The 21,774-nt window shown below is 43.0% G+C and overlaps 1 protein-coding gene across 3 annotated transcripts in view; it reads right to left on the bottom strand.

Annotated features, from left to right (window-relative positions):
• The window catches only part of LOC134342867 (solute carrier family 12 member 5-like), a 1,196,244-nt gene that overhangs the window by 936,652 nt on the left and 237,818 nt on the right, over positions 1–21,774 (bottom strand). The gene's annotated exons all lie outside the window — the stretch shown is intronic.

Raw genomic sequence — 21,774 nt, 5'->3', positions numbered from 1 at the left:
ATGAGTGGGATCCTGCATGATGTTAATGACCCTTTTCTGAGATTTTTCTGTATATATGTCCTTTATGGCAGGTAGGCTGGTGCCAATGATGCATTGGATAGTTTTGACTACACTTGGTAGAGCCTCCCTGTCTGCCGCAGTGCAGTTTCTGCACCATGCAGTGAAGCAGCTTGTTAGGATGCTCTCTACTGTGCATCTGTAGAATGACGTGAGTATACAGTAGATATGCAAAGTCCAGCTGTCTTCAGCATCCTCAGAAAGTAAAGACATTCGTGAGCTTTCCAGATTATGTAGAGTGTGTTCTGGGATGATGAGAGACTGTGAAAGTTATGCACATCCAGGAGCCTGAAACTGCTTGCAGTTTCCACTGCTGTGCAGCCGATGTAAAGGGAGGGTGTGAGTGGTACGAATTCTCCCGAAGTCGGTAACCGTCTCCTTTGCCATTGCTGATATTGATGGAAGAAGTTTTTTTTGTAATTTATTTTTTATTGAATTTCATCATCAAACAAACATTTCCATAAGATGTATTTCAGATACTGTACATATATATCATATAATCATATTTGTCACAAATCTCCACATAATATTTATCTGAGGTATACACCTATAGAAAGGAAAGGAAAGAAAGAACAATCGAAAGAAGAAAACTATGTACAGAGTAGAGAGTAATTTTTTTTACAACATATTCATTGACTTGTGAGAATAAAATCAGCCCTATGAGGTGTTATGTAGTTAAACCATTTTTTCCAGTATGAATAAAACTGTTCCAACTTATGATTAACAGATGCTGTTATCTTCTCCATTTTGTAAATGTCCATTGCTATTTCCATCCATACATTTAAAGTTGGGCTCTCCTGAGATAACCATTTCCTGGTAAGGGTCTTTTCACCAGCCACCAGCAGTACATTCATTAAATATTTATCTCTTTTCAACTATTCTTGAGGTATATACCCAAAATATATGGTCTTACTCTTTAAGGGTATTTCCCATATAAAGATGTCTTGTAGGGCATTATGTATCCCACTCTGATAGTCTTTGATAACGGGGCATTCCCAGAAAATATGATAATGGTTTGCATTTTGATTTCCACAATTTCTCCAGCAAGCAGGGGAGTTACTATTATAATGGGATTTCTGAGAGGGGGAAGAAGTTTTTTGCCTGGAACGTGGCCTTATGCTCTTCAATGTGCTTTCTGTAGGCTGTCTCATCATTGGTGATGAGCTCCACTACTGTTGTCTAATTGGCGATAATGTGATTACTCAGGTGTTGGAGCAAACCCTCATAAACCTCTCTGCGGCCAGTGGACACCTTTTTCTCAGCTCTACACATTTGCAATGCTGGGAAAATGCAGACAATATACAAGGTACTGGCATTTTTTGAGACTTATGCAAATAAAAATAATTAATGTTTCCAACTTTTGAACAAAAAGTTGTTAATTTTAGAAGCATTTTTGAAATTTGAACACTCATTTGCATTTTACCACAATTTACTGATTAGGTGGTAGGAAAATTGTTACCTTTTAAGAGCGATGATTACTGCAGGTCATGCCTGAATTATATTAAATTGCTGTGATGGATTTTATCTTTGTACTAAGATAAATTTGGGAAAAATAACTAAACCTTACTTGCTACTTGCAAGTAAAAGTTACTTGCTACTACTACAGTGAATGTAGAATCACAGAAATTGCAGGTGGAAGACTTTGGGGACCATTGTACCAATTACGTCAACAACAACATAATTAATCAAGTCCGTTAGAGAGGGTTGACTAAGAATAGAAACCTAGAGGGGCAAAGTTTTCACCCAGAGGGTAATACATATATAGAACGAGCTGCCAGAGGAGTGGTTGAGGCAGGCATAGTAACAAAATTTAAAAGGCACATTGACAGGTGCATGGATGGGAAATGTTTAGAGGTGAATGCCAAACGTAGGCAAATGGGAGTAGCTTTGATGGAAACCTTGGTCAGCATCGAGCAGTTGGGCCGAAGGGCCCGTTTCTGTACTGTTTGACTCTATGACTCTGGTTAGGGTATGTTCCAACTGAATCATAATGTTGTATCCGATGGGTAAAGGGTCAGGTTCTGCGGCCCAGAGTCTGGCTGTGAGATTTACCTTGGATTTCTGGCTCACCAGGTTAGCTTGTTATCAAGCAAGGAGATGACTGTGTTGATGCTACAGAGTCTAGTGTGCAAAGAGTTTACTTGTGCCAAAGAAATTTACCTGAGTGTCCTCCATCTGGTCACTATGAGTGCCAAAATATTGCGTCTGGGGAGTGTTATGGCTCTTTATGGCACAAACACATTGCTCTCTTTCAGGGCGTGATGTCACCAACTTTTTATTTACCTTTGCTGCTCCCTGTCAACTAACCTACCCAGACTCTCACTCCACGGGGCAAGGAGGTAAGCTTCTGTTTGGCCCATTCCACACTAGACCGCATTGCAACTAGGCAAATGCTCTTTCAAGCAGGCCATAGAACTGAACACAACAGGAATCATGGAGGGAAATTTTCACTGGCCGGAGCTATTCCAATTACAAAGGAATATAGATCATATTACAGTACAGAAACAGACTCTTCAGTCCACAATCTTTCACCAAACTCGTTAATCTCCTAACTGAGCTAAACCCATTTGCCCACACAATGTCTATATCAATTCCATTCTCTGCACACCTAAGAGCCTAATAAGTGTCTCTGTTGTATTTGCCTCCACCACTAGGTAGCACGTCCCAGGCACCCATCCTTCTCTGGGTAAAAAACGTGTAAAAACTTGACTCACATATCTACTCCTTGTATCCTTCTTGCTGACGATCAACACTGGTGCACCCCAAGGGTGTGTGCTTAGCCCACTGCTCTACTCTCTCTATATACATGACTGTGTGGCTAGGCATAGCTCAAACACCATCTATAAATTTGTTGACCATACAACCATTGTTGGTAGAATCTCAGATGGTGACGAGAGGGCATGTCGGAGTGAGATATGTCAACTAGTGGAGTGGTGTCACAGCAACAACCTGGCACTCAATGTCAGTAAGACGAAAGAACTGATTGTGGGCTTCTGGAAGGGTAAGGCAAAGGAACACATACCAATCCTCATAGAGGGATCAGAAATGGAAAGAATGAGCAGTTTCAAGTTCCTGGGTGTCAAGATCTCTGAGGATCTAATCCGGTCCAAACATATTGATGTAGTTATAAAGAAGGCAAGACAATGACTATACTTCATTAGGTGTTTGAGGAGATTTGGCATGTCAACAAATAAACTCAAAAACTTCTATAGTTGTGCCATGGAGAGCATTCTGACAGGCTGCATCACTGTCTGGTATGTTGGTGGGGGGCTACTGCACAGAACCGAAAGAAGTTGCAGAGGATTGTAAATCTAGTCAGCTCCATCTTGGGAACTAGCCTACAAAGTACCCAGGACACCTTTAGGGAGCAGTGTCTCAGAAAGGCAGCGTCCATTATTAAGGACCTCCAGCACCCAGGGCATGCCCTTTTCTCACTGTTACCATCAGGTAGGAGGTTCAGAAGCCTGAAGGCACACACCCAGCGATTCAGGAACAGCTTCTTCCCCTCTGCCATCCGATTCCTAAATGGACATTGAATGCTTGGATATCACCTCACTTTTTTTAATATACACTATTTCTGTTTTTTGCATGTTTTAATCTATTCAATATACACATACCATAATTGTTTTACCTATTTATTTATTTATTATTATTTTTGTTTTTTTTCCCTCTTCTATATTATGTATTGCACTGAACTACTGCTGCTAAGTTAACAAATTTCACGTCACATGCCGGTCATAATAAACCTGATTCTGATTTTTTGAACTTACATCCTCTCACCTTAAGCACATCCACTCTCGTATTGAACTTTTTGATCCTGGGAAAAAGATACTGGAAGGAAGGTGGTCGAGATAATTAAGGGTTAGTTTCAGCCACTTAATAAAACTGCCGGAAACTCTTCAGATAATTCTCGTTTTTGTTCTTTTTCAAAATCCAGGTCATGCTAAGACGACCAGTACCTATTTCTCATACCACATTGCCCTATAGAAGGTGGGGGCTGAACTGTCTGTTTGACCTACTACAATCTTTCTGGTGAAGACACTCCCATATTGCTGTTGGGCAGGAAGTTCCAGGTTTCAGACCCAGCTAAGGAAAAAAGGCCAGAGACACAAGAGGCTGCGGGACATGGGGGGACCGCTTTGACAGGCACCTTTGCCCTGTCAATCACAAAAGGCAGAATTTGCCAGTGGCCACCCTTTTCTATTCAATGTCCTATTCCTACTCCGTCACATTGGTCCATGGCTTCCTCCGCGGTCATGATGAGGGGCACACTCAGTTTGGAGGAGCAACACCTCATATCCTGCCTGTGTGGCCTCCAAACTGATGGCATGATCATCGATTCTCTCACTTCTGATAATTTCTCCCCCCTCCCCCTTCTTTCTTTTCCCATTCTCCATTCTGGCTCCCCGCTTACCCCTTCCCTTCTCCTCACCTGCCCATCACCTCCCTTTAGTCCTGCTCCTCCTTCTCTTTCTCTCATAGTCCACTGTCCTCTCCAATCAGATTCCTTCTTCTTCAGTCCTTTACCTTTTCCACCTATCATCTCCCAGCTTCTCACTTCATCCCTCCTGCCTCGACCCACCATCCCTCTCGTCTGGTTTCGCCTATGTCAACTCAGCTTGTACTCCTTCCCCTCCCCCACCTTCTTATTCTGGCTTCTTTTCCCTTGTTTTCCAGTCCTAATAAAGGGCCTCGGCCTGAAACGTCATCTGTTTGTTCCTCTCCATAGATACTGCCTGACTTTCTGAGTTCATCCAGCATTTTGTGTGTGTTGCTTAGGATTTGCAGCATCTGCAGAATCTCTTGTGTTTATGGCTGAAGATGCAGGCATCTGGAACAGGGAGAAAAGAACAATCGGCCGAGGAAACTAGGTGAGACAGGCAGCAAATATGGAGAGAAATGGACACAGTCGGCATTTTAGGTTGAGACACTTCATTTGGACTGAGAGATAGAGGGTCAATAGCTAATATAAAGAGCTAAGGGGCAGGAAAAGAGCAAGAGCTGGCAGGTGATGACAAGCTATGGGCCCATGATATTACAGGAAAGATTCTAGCATGGATAAAGCAGTGGCTGATTGGCAGGAGGCAAAGGGAGAATAAAGGGAGCCTTTTCTGGCTGGCTGCTGGTGACCAGTGGTGTGCCACAGGGGTCTGTGTTGGGACTGATTCTTTTTACATTATATGTCAATGATTTGGATGATAGAATTGATGACTTTGTGGCAAAGTTTGCTGACAAAATAAAGATAGGTGGAGTGGAAAGTAGTTTTGAGGAAGTAGAGAGGATACAGATGGATTTAGACAAATTAGGAGAATGGGTGAAGAAATGGCAGATGGAAAACAGTGTCGGAAAGTGTATGCAAATGCACTTTGGTTGAAGAAATAAAGAAGTTGACTGTTTTCTGAATGGAGAGAAAATACAAAAAAAAAACGAGGTGCAAAGGGACTTGGGACGTGCAGGGTTCCTTAAAGTTTAATTTGCACGTACTTAAACCAGGAAAGCTTGCAGACAATCCAGCAAGTTACTGTTCAATTTCTCTCCTCTGCTGTACCTACAAACTTCTTGAGCATATTGTTTAATCCAGAATATTACCTCTGACAGATCCTTACCTGCCAACCAAACAAGCTGGCTTCAGACAACACCACAATACCAGTGAACAAGTTCCCACACTCACATCGAATCAGGCTTTGAACTCAAGAAGAAAACTGGAGCAACTTTTATTGATTTATCGGCTGAATATAACACCACTTGGAACCAAAGCTTAACGTTAAAAATAGCCCAGATCACCCCATGTAAAAAGATCCTACGTCTGCTCCACAAAATGACAGGCACCCGTTCCTTCTTCACCTGCCTAGGTAGTGACATCAGTCGCACTGTGAAATTCCACAACAGCGTCCCTCAAGCGTCAGTTCTGGTTCCAACCTTATTCAATCTGTATCTCACTGACCTCCCTGAAACCAAATCTGCTAAATTTGGACATGCTGATGACTGGGCCATAGTCTTCCAGTCGAACGATGTCCAATCCATTGAAAAAGACGTTACCCAAGATATCAACTCCCTATCTGACTACTTCTCAAAGTGGTACCTAAAAATAAATGTCAACAAAACAGTAACTTCCATATTTCATCTGGTCAACTGACTAACCAGACCAAAACATAATATCAAACTAAATGACAATGGTCCACGACCAAAGTACTTAGGAGTCACACTGGATTGAACTCTCTCATACAAGATCGACCTTCAAATTGTTGCAAAGCAACTAAAATCCAGAGTGGCCATGATCAGGAAGATGGTAGGAACCAAATGGGGTGTGAACCGGTGCATCTAGCCTAGCATTATGTTTTTCAGTCGCTGAATATTGTGCATCCAGCTGGGAAAGGAGTGCATCAATACACAGCTCCATTCTTCTATGAGAATGATCTCAGGAGCCTAAAATCCACACCTGTCCAATGGCTCCCAACAGTGAGTGGAATAGCACGCCCGGAGATCTGTAGAAAAACAGCTTCAGCAAAATCCTACAATCATATCCAATATGTACCCAACAACAGTCCAGTTTGTAAACTCATCGAAAGTCCTTCTCCGAATTCCAGACTCAAGTGCTGAATACCTTTCTAACAACTTGAAAAATCTCGACTCCTATAACCAACACACTGAATGGCACCATGACTGGCACATCACACAACCCCCACCCCTGGCAGAGATCTGATCGCTGACCCCCACCTTGCTCCTCCTGGGCCTTGCGACAGCTACCAGAAAAAAATTGGACAGCCGCAAATGGACTCAGAAGTCGACATGCCAAGGCAGTGCAAACACTGCACCGATGGGGCGCCTGTCAAACCCCAGCTTGCCCCTGTAGTGCCCCAACCCAGGACGTCCTCCACCTGGTCCAAACGTGCCCTATCACCAAAATCCAAGATGGCTTTGTTGCGGTCCATCGATGCAGCCAGGAACTGCAGCAGTGGCTTGACAAAAACCAGTTAGAAATGTGAAGAGAACAATACCTGCCATACGAAACAACAATTTGTGGGTTGAGTCTGTGGTGAGGAAGACAAATACAACTTTTGCATTCATTTCAGGAGGACTAGAATAAAGGAAAGGATCGAGAGAATATGGCAGCGCGACGGCAGCGTGCGCAGCCTCTCCAGTGATGAATATCTGTTATTTGTCAAGTAGGGGACTGTGCACGATTCTGATTTGATGGAGACAGACATGAGAGCATAGCGGAACATCTGGAAAACTTCTGAAATGTCTGCTTTGCTACTGCTGCTACTGTGTGGTAACTGGAATCTCTGGAGCTGTAGGCCTCGAAATCCTCGGCTTTGTGTGTTTCAGCGGCCAGGGAGAGGTCGAAGGCGCTCGGCAGAGGATGGCGCTCGGAAGGCTGTATCGGAGAGGCTGCTCGGAAGCTCGGAGTTTTCGGATGGATGGACTCAGTGTCGGCTGGGGTCGGCTGCTTCCAAGGTATCGGCAAGCTGACGGTGCCTGGAGGTTTATGGCAGGGAGTTTCTCCCTTTTGCAGCCGCTAGCGGGGACTCCGGAGTCGATCGACTCGGGGACTTTGAGACTACTTTTTTTACTGTGCCTATGGACTGTTCTTCATCAAATTATGGTATTGCTTGCACTGCTGTAACTATATGTTATAATTATGTGGTTTTGTCAGTGTTAGTCTTTGGTCTCTCTTGTTTTCTGTGATATCACGCCGGAGAAACATTGTATCATTTCTTAATGTATGTATGCATTTCTAAATGACAATAAAAGTGGACTGAGTGTTCTCATAATCTAATGTTGAGACTTTATAAAGCACTGGTGAGGCCTCACTTAGAGTATTGTGAGCAGTTTTGGACCCCTTACCTTCGAAAGGATGTGCTGACACTGGAGAGAGTTCAAACGAGGTTCACAAAAATGATTCTAGGATTGAATGGCTTGTCATATTAAGAGCATTTGATGGACCTGTATTCACTGGAATTCAAAAGAATGAGGGGTGACCTCTTTGAAACCTATCGAATGGTGAAAGGCCTTGATACAGTGAATGTGGAGAGGATGTTTCCTATGGTTTGAGAGTCTAAGACCAGAGGACACATCCTCAGAATAAAGGGATGTCCTTTTAGAACAGAGATGTGGAGGAATTTCTTTAGCCAGAGAGTGGTGAATCTGTGGAATTCTTTGCCACGAGCAGCTGTGGAGGTCAAGTCTTTACGTAGACAGTATTTAAGAAAGAGGTTGATAGATTCCTGATTAGTTAGGGAATGAAAGGGTTTGGGGAGAAAGCAGGAGATTGGGGCTGAGAGGAAAATTGGATCAGCCATGAAGAAATGGCGGAGCAGACTCATTAGGCCAAATGGCCAAACTCTGCTCCTATACCTTATGGTCTTGTGGAGATACAGGGATCCAGATGAGGTGGGTTGATAGGCAGATGGAGGATCAAAGAACATGTTTCCAAGGCAGTTGGAAAATACAGTAGTGTTGTGTGTTGGGGGGGGTAGGCAGTGGGGGCATGATAGTAGCATAGTGGTTGGTGTATCACTTTACAGTGCCAGTGATCACTGACTGTGATTCAGTTCTCACAGCTGTAAGGAGTGTGTACATCCTCCCTTTGACCGCATGTGTTTCCTCCGGGTGCTCCAGTTTCCTGCCATATTCCAAAGACGTATGGTTAGGGTTAGTGAGTTGTGGGCGTGCTGTGTTAGCTCTGGGAGCATGGTGACGTTTGTGGTCCCCGTCCCAGCACTTCCTCGCTGATTTGACTTGATGCAAATTACATATTTCACTGTGTTTCGATGTTTCAACGTGAATGTGACAAATGAAGCTAACCTTAGTGAGAGTAGAATTGGCTCAGTCAACAGAGTTGCACAAGACATAATGGGTGGAACAGCTACAAAACTGTCTTCCTGTAATGTTTGTGGCCGTGTTGCTCACCCTCTGCCCTGTATGCCTCCGGGCATCTCAAGGCACTGAAAGGTATGACCGATGAGATCTCCACAAAACCCTTTAGATTCACCAGAAGGGTGAGTGAACCGGCGTCCATGTCCCGTCCAGGATGACACCCCTAGAACTGAGACAGCAATCATTCTCAGGCAGCCACATCATTCGCCTGCCTCACACCAAACTGTGGCCTTCCTGGCAGAGCCCCATAGACCCAGGTTCATTCCAGCACTGTCTGTGTGGAGATTGCATGTTCCTCATGACAGCCTGGGTTTCCGACAGTTGCTCCAGTTTCCTCCCATATACCATGCGTTGGTAAATACGTTGGCCACACACTCACCGGAGCATGGCCAAGTGGTTAAGGCGTTGGACTAGCGATCTGAAGGTTGTGAGTTCAAGTCCCAGCCGAGGCAGCGTGTTGTGTCCTTGTGCACACACTGCTCCAGTCTACCCAGCTGAGAATGGGCACTGGCAAAAAAGCTGGGGTTAACCTCGCGATAGACTGGCGTCCTATCTAGGGTGGGGGTGGGGGGAGTCTTGTCCTCTCAGTCGCTTCACGCCACGGAAACCGGCATAAGCACTGGCCTGATAAGCCTATAAAGCTCGGGACAGATTTTAACTTTAACTCACAGGCAGGTGACTAAGAGTTGATGGGAATGTGGAATAGTTAGTATAGTGTTAGAGTAAGAATGGGAGGTTGTCAGACATGATGGCCCAAAGGGAGCTGCCCACCAGTTATGAGACCATGATTCTGTTCAACAAAAGTTATTCATGCACACCAATCTCCACCCTCATTAACACATGAAAAAACAACCATAAAATAGCCCACCAACAGTAGGCAGTGTCCAACCTGTGGGCACAAGCATTATCCATTTGGAAGGAAATAGGATACATTCAAATGAGGGAACAAATACCTCATCACAGATCCCACATCCGACGTTCCTCTTGGACAGTGGGCATCTCCCGGCACAACTGCACAGGCTACAGACAATGTGACCAGTGGAAGGACAGTTGACAAGTGGAAAGTTCTTAGTGAACTTACCAAAATGCAATTATTCGCAAATCATTGACGTGATCACATTACATGGCCTGTTAAAACTGTTCTGGGAGGAACTCCATTACTCTGATTCAGCTTCAGTTTTATTTGTCATATGTGCATCAAAACATACAGTGAAAAGTCTTGTTTGCATTAATCAGCAGAGTTAAATGATGTGCTGGGGGCAGCCCACTAGTGTTGCCACATAGTTCGACACCAGCATAGCATGTCTACAATGCTCAGCAGTACAATACAGAATGCAACAAGCAAAAAAAGCAACAATGACAAAAACAAGCCCTGTTCCGCACCCCCCCCCCACCCCACCACCCTGCCATCCATGCACACACACATTACTTCAACCTCAGGACAGGCTGACTCCAGCCTCCAGCAGACTTGTGGATGCACAGACCCAGCAACTGGGTCACAACTTCTGATCGAACTTTGGTTTTTAATTATTAGTATTGACTGAAGACTCACCAACAATGATGAATGAGGACCCAGATGAGGACCCCAAACTCCAGACTGTCTGATGACTGGGACCTTGAACATTAAGCCTTGAACTCAGATCTTGCCGACTTGCATACCTAGGGGGCTCATCAGCCCTCGTTCCGCCTGCCCTGGAGATCAGGTGATCATGGGGAGGACTGACAAACTAGACACACAAATATAAATTTTTTTGCTATTGCTAGACATGGAGATGAGGTTGCCCAGAAAGTTCTTCGGAAGTCAAGAATGAGGAGCAGCAGATCTTATGGCATCAACTGTTTTAATAGATAATAGACAATAGGTTCAGGAGTAGGTCATTCAGCCCTTCGAGCCAGCACCGCCATTCACAGTGATCATGACTGATCATCTACAGTCAGTACCCTTTTCCAGCCTTCTCCCCATATCCCTTGACTCCGCTATCTTTAAGAGCTCTATTTAACTCTTTTTTGAAAGAATCCAGAGAATTGTCCTCCACTGCCTGAGGAAGAGCATTCCACAGAATTACAACCCTCTGTGTGAAACAGTTTTTCCTCAACTCTGTTCTAAATGGTCTACCTCTTATTCTTAAGCTGTGGCCTCTGGTTCTGGACTCACCCAACATCGGGAACATTTCCTGCCTCTAGCGTGTCCAATCCCTTAATAATCTTATATGTTTCAATCAGATCCCCCCTCATCCTTCTAAATTCCAGTGTATACAACCCCAGTCACTCCAATCTTTCAACATATGACAGTCCCGCCATCCCAAGAATTAACCTCATGAACCTACGCTGTGCTCCCTCAATACCTAGAATGTCCTTCCTCAAATTTGGAGACCAAAACTGTACACAATACTCCAGGTGTGGTCTCACCAGGGCCCTGTACAACTGCGGAAGGACCTCTTTGCTCCTATATTCAACTCCCCTTGTTATGAAGGCCAACATGCCATTAGCTTTCTTCACTGCCTGCTGTACCTGCATGCTTACTTTCAGTGACTGATAAACAAGGACACCTAGATCTCGTTGTACTTCCCCTTTTCCTAACCTGACACTATTCAGATAGTAATCTGCCTTCCTGTTCTTGCCACCAAAGTGGATAACCTCACATTTATCCACATTAAACTGCATCTGCCATGCATCCGCCCACTCACCCAACCTGTCCAAGTCACCCTGCATTCTCATAACATCCTCCTCACATTTCACACTGCCACCCAGCTTTGTGTCATCTGTTTTGTTAGATACTTGTCAGCGTACAGATCAGACAGGTTTGGCCTGTACCAGCAAAGCAAGGCAAGTAAAATGAAGTAACAGAGGAATTTATCCTCCTCTCTCCCTTTATACTGACTGAGTCACAATTCAGCTTTGCAAACAAAGTAACTTCATGAATATAGAACCAAATATACTGCAAGTTGCTAAATGTTTACAGACAAACTGGTGACGATACAAAAATATAAGCAAGTATAATGAAAAGCTAAAACCACTAAATGAGCTCAGGACAAAAAAAAAATCACAAGAAAAACATCAATCTGGACACTAATCCAACACTAACCAAAAGAAAATTTGGGGCAGCACGGTAGTATAGTGCTTAGCACAGCGCTTTACAGTACTGGCGACCAGAGTTCAATTCTGGCAGCTGCCTGAACGTCCTCCCTGTGACTGTGTGGGTTTCCTCCAGGTGCTCCTGTTTCCTCCCAAAAGGCTTACCATTTAGTAGGTTAATTGCTTATTGCAAATTGCCCTGTGGTTAGGCTAGGATTAAATCGGGGGATCGCTGGGAGGCATAGGTCGAAGGGTCAAAAGGGATGTATCTCATTAAATAAAGTGGCTATCTTGCCCAATGGCTCCTTGTCTAAAATTCACTGCAATAGTTCACCAAAACTTCTTCTTCAGCAGTTCTGAAACACTATTGCATAACTGGCAAAAATGACAGGTATTTGAAAAATGCAACGATCTTAGCACTCATGTGCTACACCATGACTCCATGTGACTCCACGTGTTCATCCGGGACATACCATCTTCTCGTTACTACCATCACAAAGAAGGTACAAGATCCTGAAGATATACACTTACTGTTTTATGGACAAATTTTCCCCTTCATGGTCAGATTTCTCAACAGATGAGGGACCCACAAGACCATAGAACCATAAGACAAAGGAGCAGAAATAGGCCATTTGAATCATCAAGTCTGCTGCATCATTTCATCATGGCTGATTCATTTCTCTCTCAACCTCAGTCTCCTGCCTTCTCCCCATAACTTTTCGTGCCCTGACTCACCAAGAGCCTATCAATGTCTGCCTTGAATGCACCCAGTGCATTTGTGGTAATGAATTCCACAATCTCACCATCTTCTGTCTGAAGAAATTCCTCTTATCTCTGTTCTAAATTCATGTCCTTCTATCTTGAGGTTGTGCCCTCTGGTCCTGGACTCTCCCACCAAAGGAAACTTCCTCTTCACATCCACTCTGTACAGGCCTTTCAGTGATTGATAGGTTTCAATGAGATTCCCCATCATTCTTCTAAATTCCAGTGAGTACAGGTCCTGAGCCTTCAATCACTGCTAATAAGATAAACCTGTCATTCCCAGAATTATTCTTGTAAATCTCCTCCGAACCCTCTCCAATGTCAACAAATCCTTTCTTAAATAAGGGACTCAAAACTTCTCACAATACTCCAAGTGAGGCCTCACCAATGTCTTATACAACCTCAGCATTACATGCTTTTATATTCAATACCACGTAAAATGAAAACTCACATATTATTCTCCTTCCTCACCATCGACTCAACCTGCATATTAAACTTCAGGGAATCCTACGTGAGGACTCCCAAATCCCTTTGCACTTCGGATTCTTGAATTTTTTTTCCCTTATTAGAAAATAGACTATGCTTTTATTCCCTCTACCAAAGTACATGACTGTACACTTCCCGGCACTGTATTCCACCTGCCACCTCTTTGCCATTCTCATAACCTGGCCAAGTCCATCTGCTTTCTAAACGCTACCTGCCCCTCCATCTACCTTCATGTCATCCACAAATTTGGCCACAAAGCCATCAATTTCATCAACCAAATTGTTGGCAAGAAAAAGAAGCAATTGCAACATAGACCACTGTGGAACACCACTAATGACTAGCAGCCAATCCAAAAAGGATCTCTTTATGCCCACTCTTTGCCTCCTGTCAATCAGCCAATGTTCTATCCATGCTAGTAACTTTCCTGTCATACCCTGGGCTCTAGCAGACTCACATGAGGTGCTTGTCAAAGGATTTCTGAAAATCCAAGAACACAACATTGACCAATTCTTCCTTGTCTATCCTGCTAGTTATTTCTTCGTAGAATTCCAGCAGATTTGTCAGGCAAGATTTTCCCTTACAAAAACCATGCTGGCTCATTTGTCATGTGCCAAGTACCCTGAAACCACATCCTCAATAATGGACTCCATTATCTTCCCAACCACCAAGGTCAGGCTAATTGGCCTATAACTTCCTTTCTTCCACCTCCTTCCCTTCTTGTAATTTTCCAGTCCTCCAGAACCATGCCAGAATCAATTGATTCTTGAATGATCATTACTAATGCCTCCACAATCACTTCAGTTACCTCTTTTAGAACTGTGGGGTGTAGTTCATCAGGTTCAGATGACTTACTGTATCTACCTTCAGACCTTTCAATTTTGCAAGCAGCATTTCCCTCACTGTAGCAACTACACTTACTTCTTCCCCCTGACACTCTAGAACTTCTACCATACTACAAGTGTCTTCCACAGTAAAGACTGATGCAAAATGCTTATTCAGTTTGTTCACCACTTTCTTGTCCTCCAGTACTATCTCTCCAGCATTATTGTCCAGTGGTCCAATACCTATTCTCTTTTCTCTTTCACTCTTTGTATATCTGAAAAAAACCTTCCGGTGTCATTTTTGATATTATTGGATAGCTTACCTTGATATTTCATCTTTTCTCCCCTTATGGGGTTTTTTAAACTGCTTTCTGTTGGATTTTTAAAAAAATCTCAATACTCTCTAACTTCCCACAGGATATTGTATGCTGTCTCTTTTGCTTTTATGTTGGCTTTGATTTCCCTTGTCAGCCACTGTTGCAGCATCCTGCATTTAGAATGCTTCCTCTTTTTTGGGATGCATCTATCATGTGCCTTCTGAATTGCTCTCAGAAACTCAAGAACACTCCCTCACTATTCTCTTTTTGCACTATTTATTTATTTTTTATATATATTTTTATTATAATTTATAGTATATTTGATGTGTTGCACTGTTCTGCTGCTGTAAAACAACAAATTTCACAACATACTGTGATAATAAAGCTATTTCTGATTCAGATTCACAGACCTGAGCAAAGAAGCTGTCACTTCCCCATCACTGTCACTGGCGCAAGCTGTTAATGACAGGACAGGGAGATTGCCTTCAACACAAGGACAAGGTGGCATGTCATCACCAACTCAAGCTAAAATTAGTAATGGGGAATAAATGATGCCTTACTAGTGAATCTCTCACTTTATAAGAAATTAAGTAAAAAGACCTGGGATAATAGATTATGATGCCAATAGCGTTCTTACAATTAATTTACAATTACATTATAAATCTTTCTGAATTTATAAATATCCTGCACTTGAATTAATTATGTATTTATGCATATGTGCTGAAGAGAAATCTGCTAGGAAGGTAACAGTGACTGAACCCTTGTGACCCAGTTCTTAATTACATCTTTCGGATAATTTATGAGTTCAACAAATCACTGGAAGGCAGGGCTTGATTGATTAAATCTAGATTTTATGTTGCTTATTATAACAATTGCATGCTCTCAGGCAGAGCAGATCATCAGAAGCAGGGAGTAAGATCATGTCCATTGATATAACTTAGGGGATTTCTCTTCATATATGAAGGTAAAAGAGCTTTTACTTTGCAAGGGAAACTCCAGTAAAAGAGAGGCTTAACACCAGCTAATGATATTTGAAGCATTAATTTTGCCAATTTCAGAACCAGGACCTGGTTTATTATCACCAGCATGTATTGTGAAACTCTTAACTTAGTAGAGCAGTTCAATGTAATGCATAATATAGAAGAAAAATAAATAAGTAAATTGATTACAGTATATGTATATTGGAGATTAAAAATCATGCAGAAACAGAAATAATATATATTGAAAAATTGAGGTAGTGTCACAGGTTCAATGTTCATTTAGGGATCGGATGGCAGAGGGGAAGAAGCTGTTCCTGATTTGTTGAGTGTGTGCCTTCAGACTTCTGTATCTCCTACCTGATGGTAACAGTGAGAAAAGGGCATGCCCTGGGTGTTGGAGGTCCTTAATAATGGACACTGCCTTTCTGAGGCTCCACTCCTTGAAGATATCCTGGGTACTTTTTAGGCTAGTACCCAAGATGGAGCTGACTAAATTTACGACCCTCTGCAGCTTCTTTTGGTCCTGTGCAGCAGCCCACCCCTCAACCCCCACCATACCAGACAACGATGCAGCGTGTCAGAATGCTCTCCACGGTACATCTATAGAAGTTTTTGAGTGTTTTTGCTGACATACCAAATCTCTTCAAACTCCTAATGAAGTATAGTCACTGTCTTGCCTTCTTTATAACTACATCGATATGTTGGGACCAGGTTAGGTCCTCAGAGATCTTGACACCCTGTTGGTTCCCAAAGCATTTCACAGTCCCTTATTTAAGTTTAGATTTATTGTCAGTAATATGAAGATACAGTGAAAAGCTTGCTGTGGATATTGTTCTTACAGATCAGATCATTACACAGTGCATTGAGATAATAAAGCGAAATGAGTAGCAGGATACAGAATAAGGTGCTACAGCTATAGATGAACTGTAGAGTAGGTAGACCATAAGGTGCAAAGCCATGACTAGGTAGATTGTGAGCACAAGAGTCTGTCTTATCATGCTCAGGACCCACTCATTAGTCTTATGAGTAGAAGCTGTCATTGAGCCTGATGTTATGTGCTTTCAGGCTTTTGTATCCTCTGCTCAATAGGTGAGCGTAGAAAAGAGAATACCTGGGGTGTCTGGGGTCTTTGATTAGGTTGCCTGCTCTACTGAGGCAGCTAGGGGTGTAGTTGGGAATGTTTTGCAATACATTGTGTTTGCTTGGACAAGTGAAGTTCGAACTATTCTCGAGGACCCCAGGACAAGGCAGCCCACATGACTGACACTCCACCAGCTATCTTAAACGTCCCTTCTCTGCATCAATGTGGCTGAAGTGTGCACCAGTTGTGGAATGCACTACAGTTACACAGCAAAGCAGCTCTAAAAATACCTTCTAACCCCACAAACTCCTCCAGTAGGAAGAACAATGGTGACATGGGAGCAGGTTCCTCTTCAAGTTACACACCATCCTGACAGGCAAATGTATTTGCCAAAACTCATTGGTCCATTCCTAGTACCCATAATTAGTGTATCTTTGTGACAAAGACTGTAGTGAATTAGGGCTGTGTCCCTCCACCACATTACCAAGGATAGTTATGGAAGGACAATCAACACCGGCCTTGCCAGACCTGCTCAGATACCTCAGGATAGATACATAGGTAGTTTGCCATGAAGGAATTAAAACAAAAACACAAGAGATTTAAATATGGAAGACAATTAAGATGTGGAAGAGAACACCCTACTGGAATGAGTCAAGGACAGTGGAAATAGAGAACCCAAACGTCTTTATTCTTGCCATGTGATAAAAGGAATGGAAGCTGCTATTTTACTACACTATTCTGCAACCTCCATTCAGTGAACTGCCTTGTTAACTGGTTTTCCTTAGGAATACCGAGTTCAAAGAACTTAAAAGTGGACAATTAGTCCCCTAATGATAATCTGCTGAACCAGAGATAATTTCCAAACAAGAAGTAGTTTGTGAGGTGCTCTTTGGTAACATGAAGGTTTATGAATAGGGCAGTCTGAATCAGGAAGAACAAAAAAGAAGCATTAGTAAATTACTTGTGAGAAGGACAATAAAATGATACTGCTTTGGACTAGAGCCAATGAAAAACTGACACATATTGGCCAGATAGGCCAGAGCCAATGTGAGGGAACGTCATCCCAGAACTGTACTCTCTGCCAACCAGAAGAACAACAGACACAGAGACTCAAATCACCACCATTCATAATTTCTCTACCAAGTCATTATTGTTTCTGGATTTGAAAGCTATAACTCCTTGTCCATTGGACTTTGGAAGTACCTTCATCAAAAGATTAAGCAGTTTAAGGTGGAGGTGGCTTATGACCACATTCTCAAGTTTAATTCTAGATGGGCATTGAATTCTGCATTAGCTAATCATGCCTAGATCCATCAGATTAATTAAAATAAAAATAAACATGAAGTTTCAAAGGCTTTTCACATATCTCCTAGAGCTTTGCACATTAAAGTCAGAGTTGCGTACAGTAATCATCAGTGGGAGAAGATTGAAAAATTGGAATTATGTGGATCATGAAATACTGTCATTATTTTGCAGTCATGCAACTAATCCTTAATTTAAAATTTTCATTATACATTGCTATGTCACCATTTCATTTAGACCTTAAATGGTGACTGTCAACTTGTCCCACTGTAATTATGCAATTCTAACAATGGTGATTTTGCAGTACAGTTATCGTGTGATGTTTACATGGACAAATTCCACTCTCTATATAGAGAAAAATAACTTTATATGAAAGTGGATGGAAAGTGAAAGATATCCAAGACTTTTAATGTTGATATGTGGTTCTATACTTGACAAAAAAAGTTAAGTTAAAGCCTGTCCCGAGCCTTATAGGCTCATCAGGCTGGTGCTTATGCCGGTTTCCGTGGCGTGAAGTGACTGAGAGTACAAGACTCCCCCCCCCGGATAGGACGCCAGTCTATCGCGAGGTTAACCCCCAGCATTTTGCCGGTACTCATTTTCAGCTGGGTGGTCTGGAGCATTGTGTGGTTAAGTGCCTTGCTCAAGGACACAACATGCTGCTTTGGCTGAGGCTCGAACTCACGACCTTCAGATCGCTAGTCCAATGCCCTAACCACTTGACCACGTGCCACTTGACAAAAACAAAACCCCTTAAAATTAATATTCCCTGCATTGTAGTCCCTTGAGGAGTTTATTCTCAGTAGAAAGCAGGGCTTGCAAAGGGAAAACATAGTCTAAATTCATCTATATTCAAATCAGTAGGTTTTAAGTAGCAATAAAATATCAAGACTTGGTTAGAATTACCATCAGCACCTGTCAATTATGTATTTGCATTCTTTCAATATTTTTAGAGATTAAAAAAGATAAAAAGATCCTCAGTAGAAAAAGGTGTCATATTTAGAACCACACAGACCCTTCAGCCTAGAGAGACTCTGACAACCATTGAGCACTCATTTACACTATTCCCATTCTACTCTTCACACAATCCCACCATCTCCCCTTGGATTCTGCAATCCACCAACCTAATGTAGGCAGTTTACAGAGGCAAATTAACCTCTGTCTAAATATAGACATATTTAGTTCAACATGTCTAGTTTGGATTGAAAAATGACCAAACAATTGTTATTGTCAGGAAATGTAGAGATGGCTTCACCCAAATTCAGAGAAGCAGAGATGATTTAGCAGTGAGCAATAACTTTAATAATAAACTGCATAATAACAAGCCATGAAGGGCAATAGAGAGAACAGATACCAAACACAACAAGGCAATAATGTAATTGAAGGCTAGGAGTAACTGGTCGAGGTTGGCTAATTCAAATGAGTGAACAAGGGCTGTGGACAAGAACTGAGTTTAAATAGGCTGCATGTGATGAGTTGGAAACAAGTGGCGGGTGATTCTTGTTCGCTGGATGGAAACTGGGATGTGTGTGTCTGCGCAGGGGATGTCCCAGGTTTTCAGCCAAGAAGAGAGAACAGATACTATACACAACAATGCAGCAAGGGTAACTGAAGGCTAGGAGCAATTGGTTGAGCTAGCTGTTTTGAATGACCAAATAAACATGAGAGCTGGGTTTAAATAGGTTGCAGGTGCTGAATTGGAAACAAGTAGTGAGTGATTCATCTTAGCTGGGTGGAGACTGGGAAGTGCCTGACTGTGCAGGCCTGATAGTTATGAAAATGCATTTTAAGGAAAGGGGTAAGGAAATTGATGCTTTAAAGTTTAGTCAAATAAAAATGGCTGTGCCTCTTGAGCAGGCAGTTGGGAGCCTTTCCAAATTGCAAGTATGAATTTCTTTCTATTCAAGTATGAATTTTTTTTAGCTATCTGGCCTATTCCTCTTCTCACCCTGTCTCTTGCAAAAACGCCATCCCCTTCTCGCAATTCCTCCGTTTCCGCTGCATCTGCTCTCAGGATGAGGCTTTTCATTCCAGGACGAGGGAGATGTCCTCCTTTTTTAAAGAAAGGGGCTTCCCTTCTTCCACCATCAACTCGGCTCTCAAACGCATCTCCCCCATTTCACGTACATCTGCTCTCACTCCATCCTCCTGCCACCCCACTAGGAATAGGGTTCCCCTGGTCCTCACCTACCACCCCACCAGCCTCTGGGTCCAACATATTATTCTCCGTAACTTCCGCCACCTCCAACAGGATCCCACCACTAAGCACATCTTTCCCTCCCCCCCTCTCTCTGCATTCCGCAGGGATCGCTCCCTACACAACTCCCTTGTCCATTCGTCCCCCCCATCCCTCCCCACTGATCTCCCTCCTGGCACTTATCCGTGTAAGCGGAACAAGTGCTACACAGGCCCTTACACTTCCTCCCTTACCACCATTCAGGGCCCCAAACAGTCCTTCCAGGTGAGGCAACACTTCACCTGTGAGTCGGCTGGGGTGATATACTGCGTCCGGTGATCCCGATGTGGCCTTTTATATATTGGTGAGACCCGACACAGACTGGGAGACCGCTTTGCTGAACACCTACGCTCTGTCCACCAGAGAAAGCAGGATCTCCCAGTGGCCACACATTTTAATTCCACATCCCATTCCCATCCTGACATGTCTATCCACGGCCTCCTCCACTGTAAAAATGAAGCCACTCTCAGGTTGGAGGAACAACACCTTATATTCCGTCTGGGTAGCCTCCAACCTGATGGCATGAATATCGACTTCTCTAACTTCCGCTAAGGCCCCACCTCCCCCTCGTACCCCATTTGTTATTTATTTTTAAACACACATTCTTTCTCTCACTCTCCTTTTTCTCCCTCTGTCCCTCTGAATATACCTCTTGCCCATCCTCTGGGTCACCCCCCCCCGTCTTTCTTCCCGGACCTCCTGTCCCATGATCCTCTCGTATCCCCTTTTGCCTATCACCTGTCCAGCTCTCGGCTCTATCCCTCCCCCTCCTGTCTTCTCCTATCATTTTGGATCTCCCCCTCCCCCTCCAGCTTTCAAATCTCTTACTCACTCTTCCTTCAGTTAGTCCTGACGAAGGGTCTCGGCCTGAAACGTCGACTATACCTCTTCCTAGAGATGCTGCCTGGCCTGCTGCGTTCACCAGCAACTTTGATGTGTGTTGCTTGAATTTCTTTCTGATATCTTTAATGTCAGCACATCAACCTCAAACTCAGTATCAATGAATGATTCATTTTAGCTTTTAAACATGTCAAACAGAAAAGTTCTGTCCTACAAAAAATCATATTGTCTGCATCCTAGCTTAAATCATTATTTCCCAGGAGGACATTTGAAGGTGAAAGGAAGTGGCTCGCAAGTGAAAATAAAAATATGATTCTTTGAAGCAATTTCCCATTATGAAGCTATTTAATTTCAGTCTTAATTTTAAATTCAACACCAGTGCCAGAACTGGATTTTTTGCACTAATTACAAAGAGGAACAGCAGGACTGATTTGAGCATCATCCATTTTGCATTGATAACAGCCTCAAGTGTTGTTGTGGAAGGTACGGTCAGGAAGTATGAGGGAACCAAGCTCTGCTCTGCAGTTTAATAAGGTCGAGGCTCGAGTTTTTCTGCCAGCCCTGGGTATATGTGACTCCTAAGGAGAGTTAAAATAATTACTAACTTTTTTCTTTTAATGCAACAAGCTGCAACTTCATGAAATTTCAATTCCACTGAAGTTTTGCTACAGCATTAAGATTAATTTCTGCTGAAGAGCAGTGATGTGGTGAAACCTCAAGGCGCTGCTATCTTGCCAGTGCATCTTTTCCAGATGCCCAATGGAATCTTGTTTATATGAATAAAGATGCACCATAGCTCTCTGGGAGAGTGCAGGCAGCTGGAAGGAAACATTATCTGACAGTGGACAAAACTGAAAGGAAATTAGAGTTGGTTTTTCCCACTGACATTTAATATTCATTTGTTTCACTTTTAACAGGATTTAACCCTGTCAGTCAT

The sequence above is a fragment of the Mobula hypostoma genome, chromosome 2 (genome assembly GCF_963921235.1).
Source record: "Mobula hypostoma chromosome 2, sMobHyp1.1, whole genome shotgun sequence".
Taxonomy (NCBI): Eukaryota; Metazoa; Chordata; class Chondrichthyes; order Myliobatiformes; family Myliobatidae; genus Mobula; species Mobula hypostoma.
Note: the sequence above shows the minus strand (reverse complement) of the source record. Positions and strands in the feature narration are given on the sequence as shown.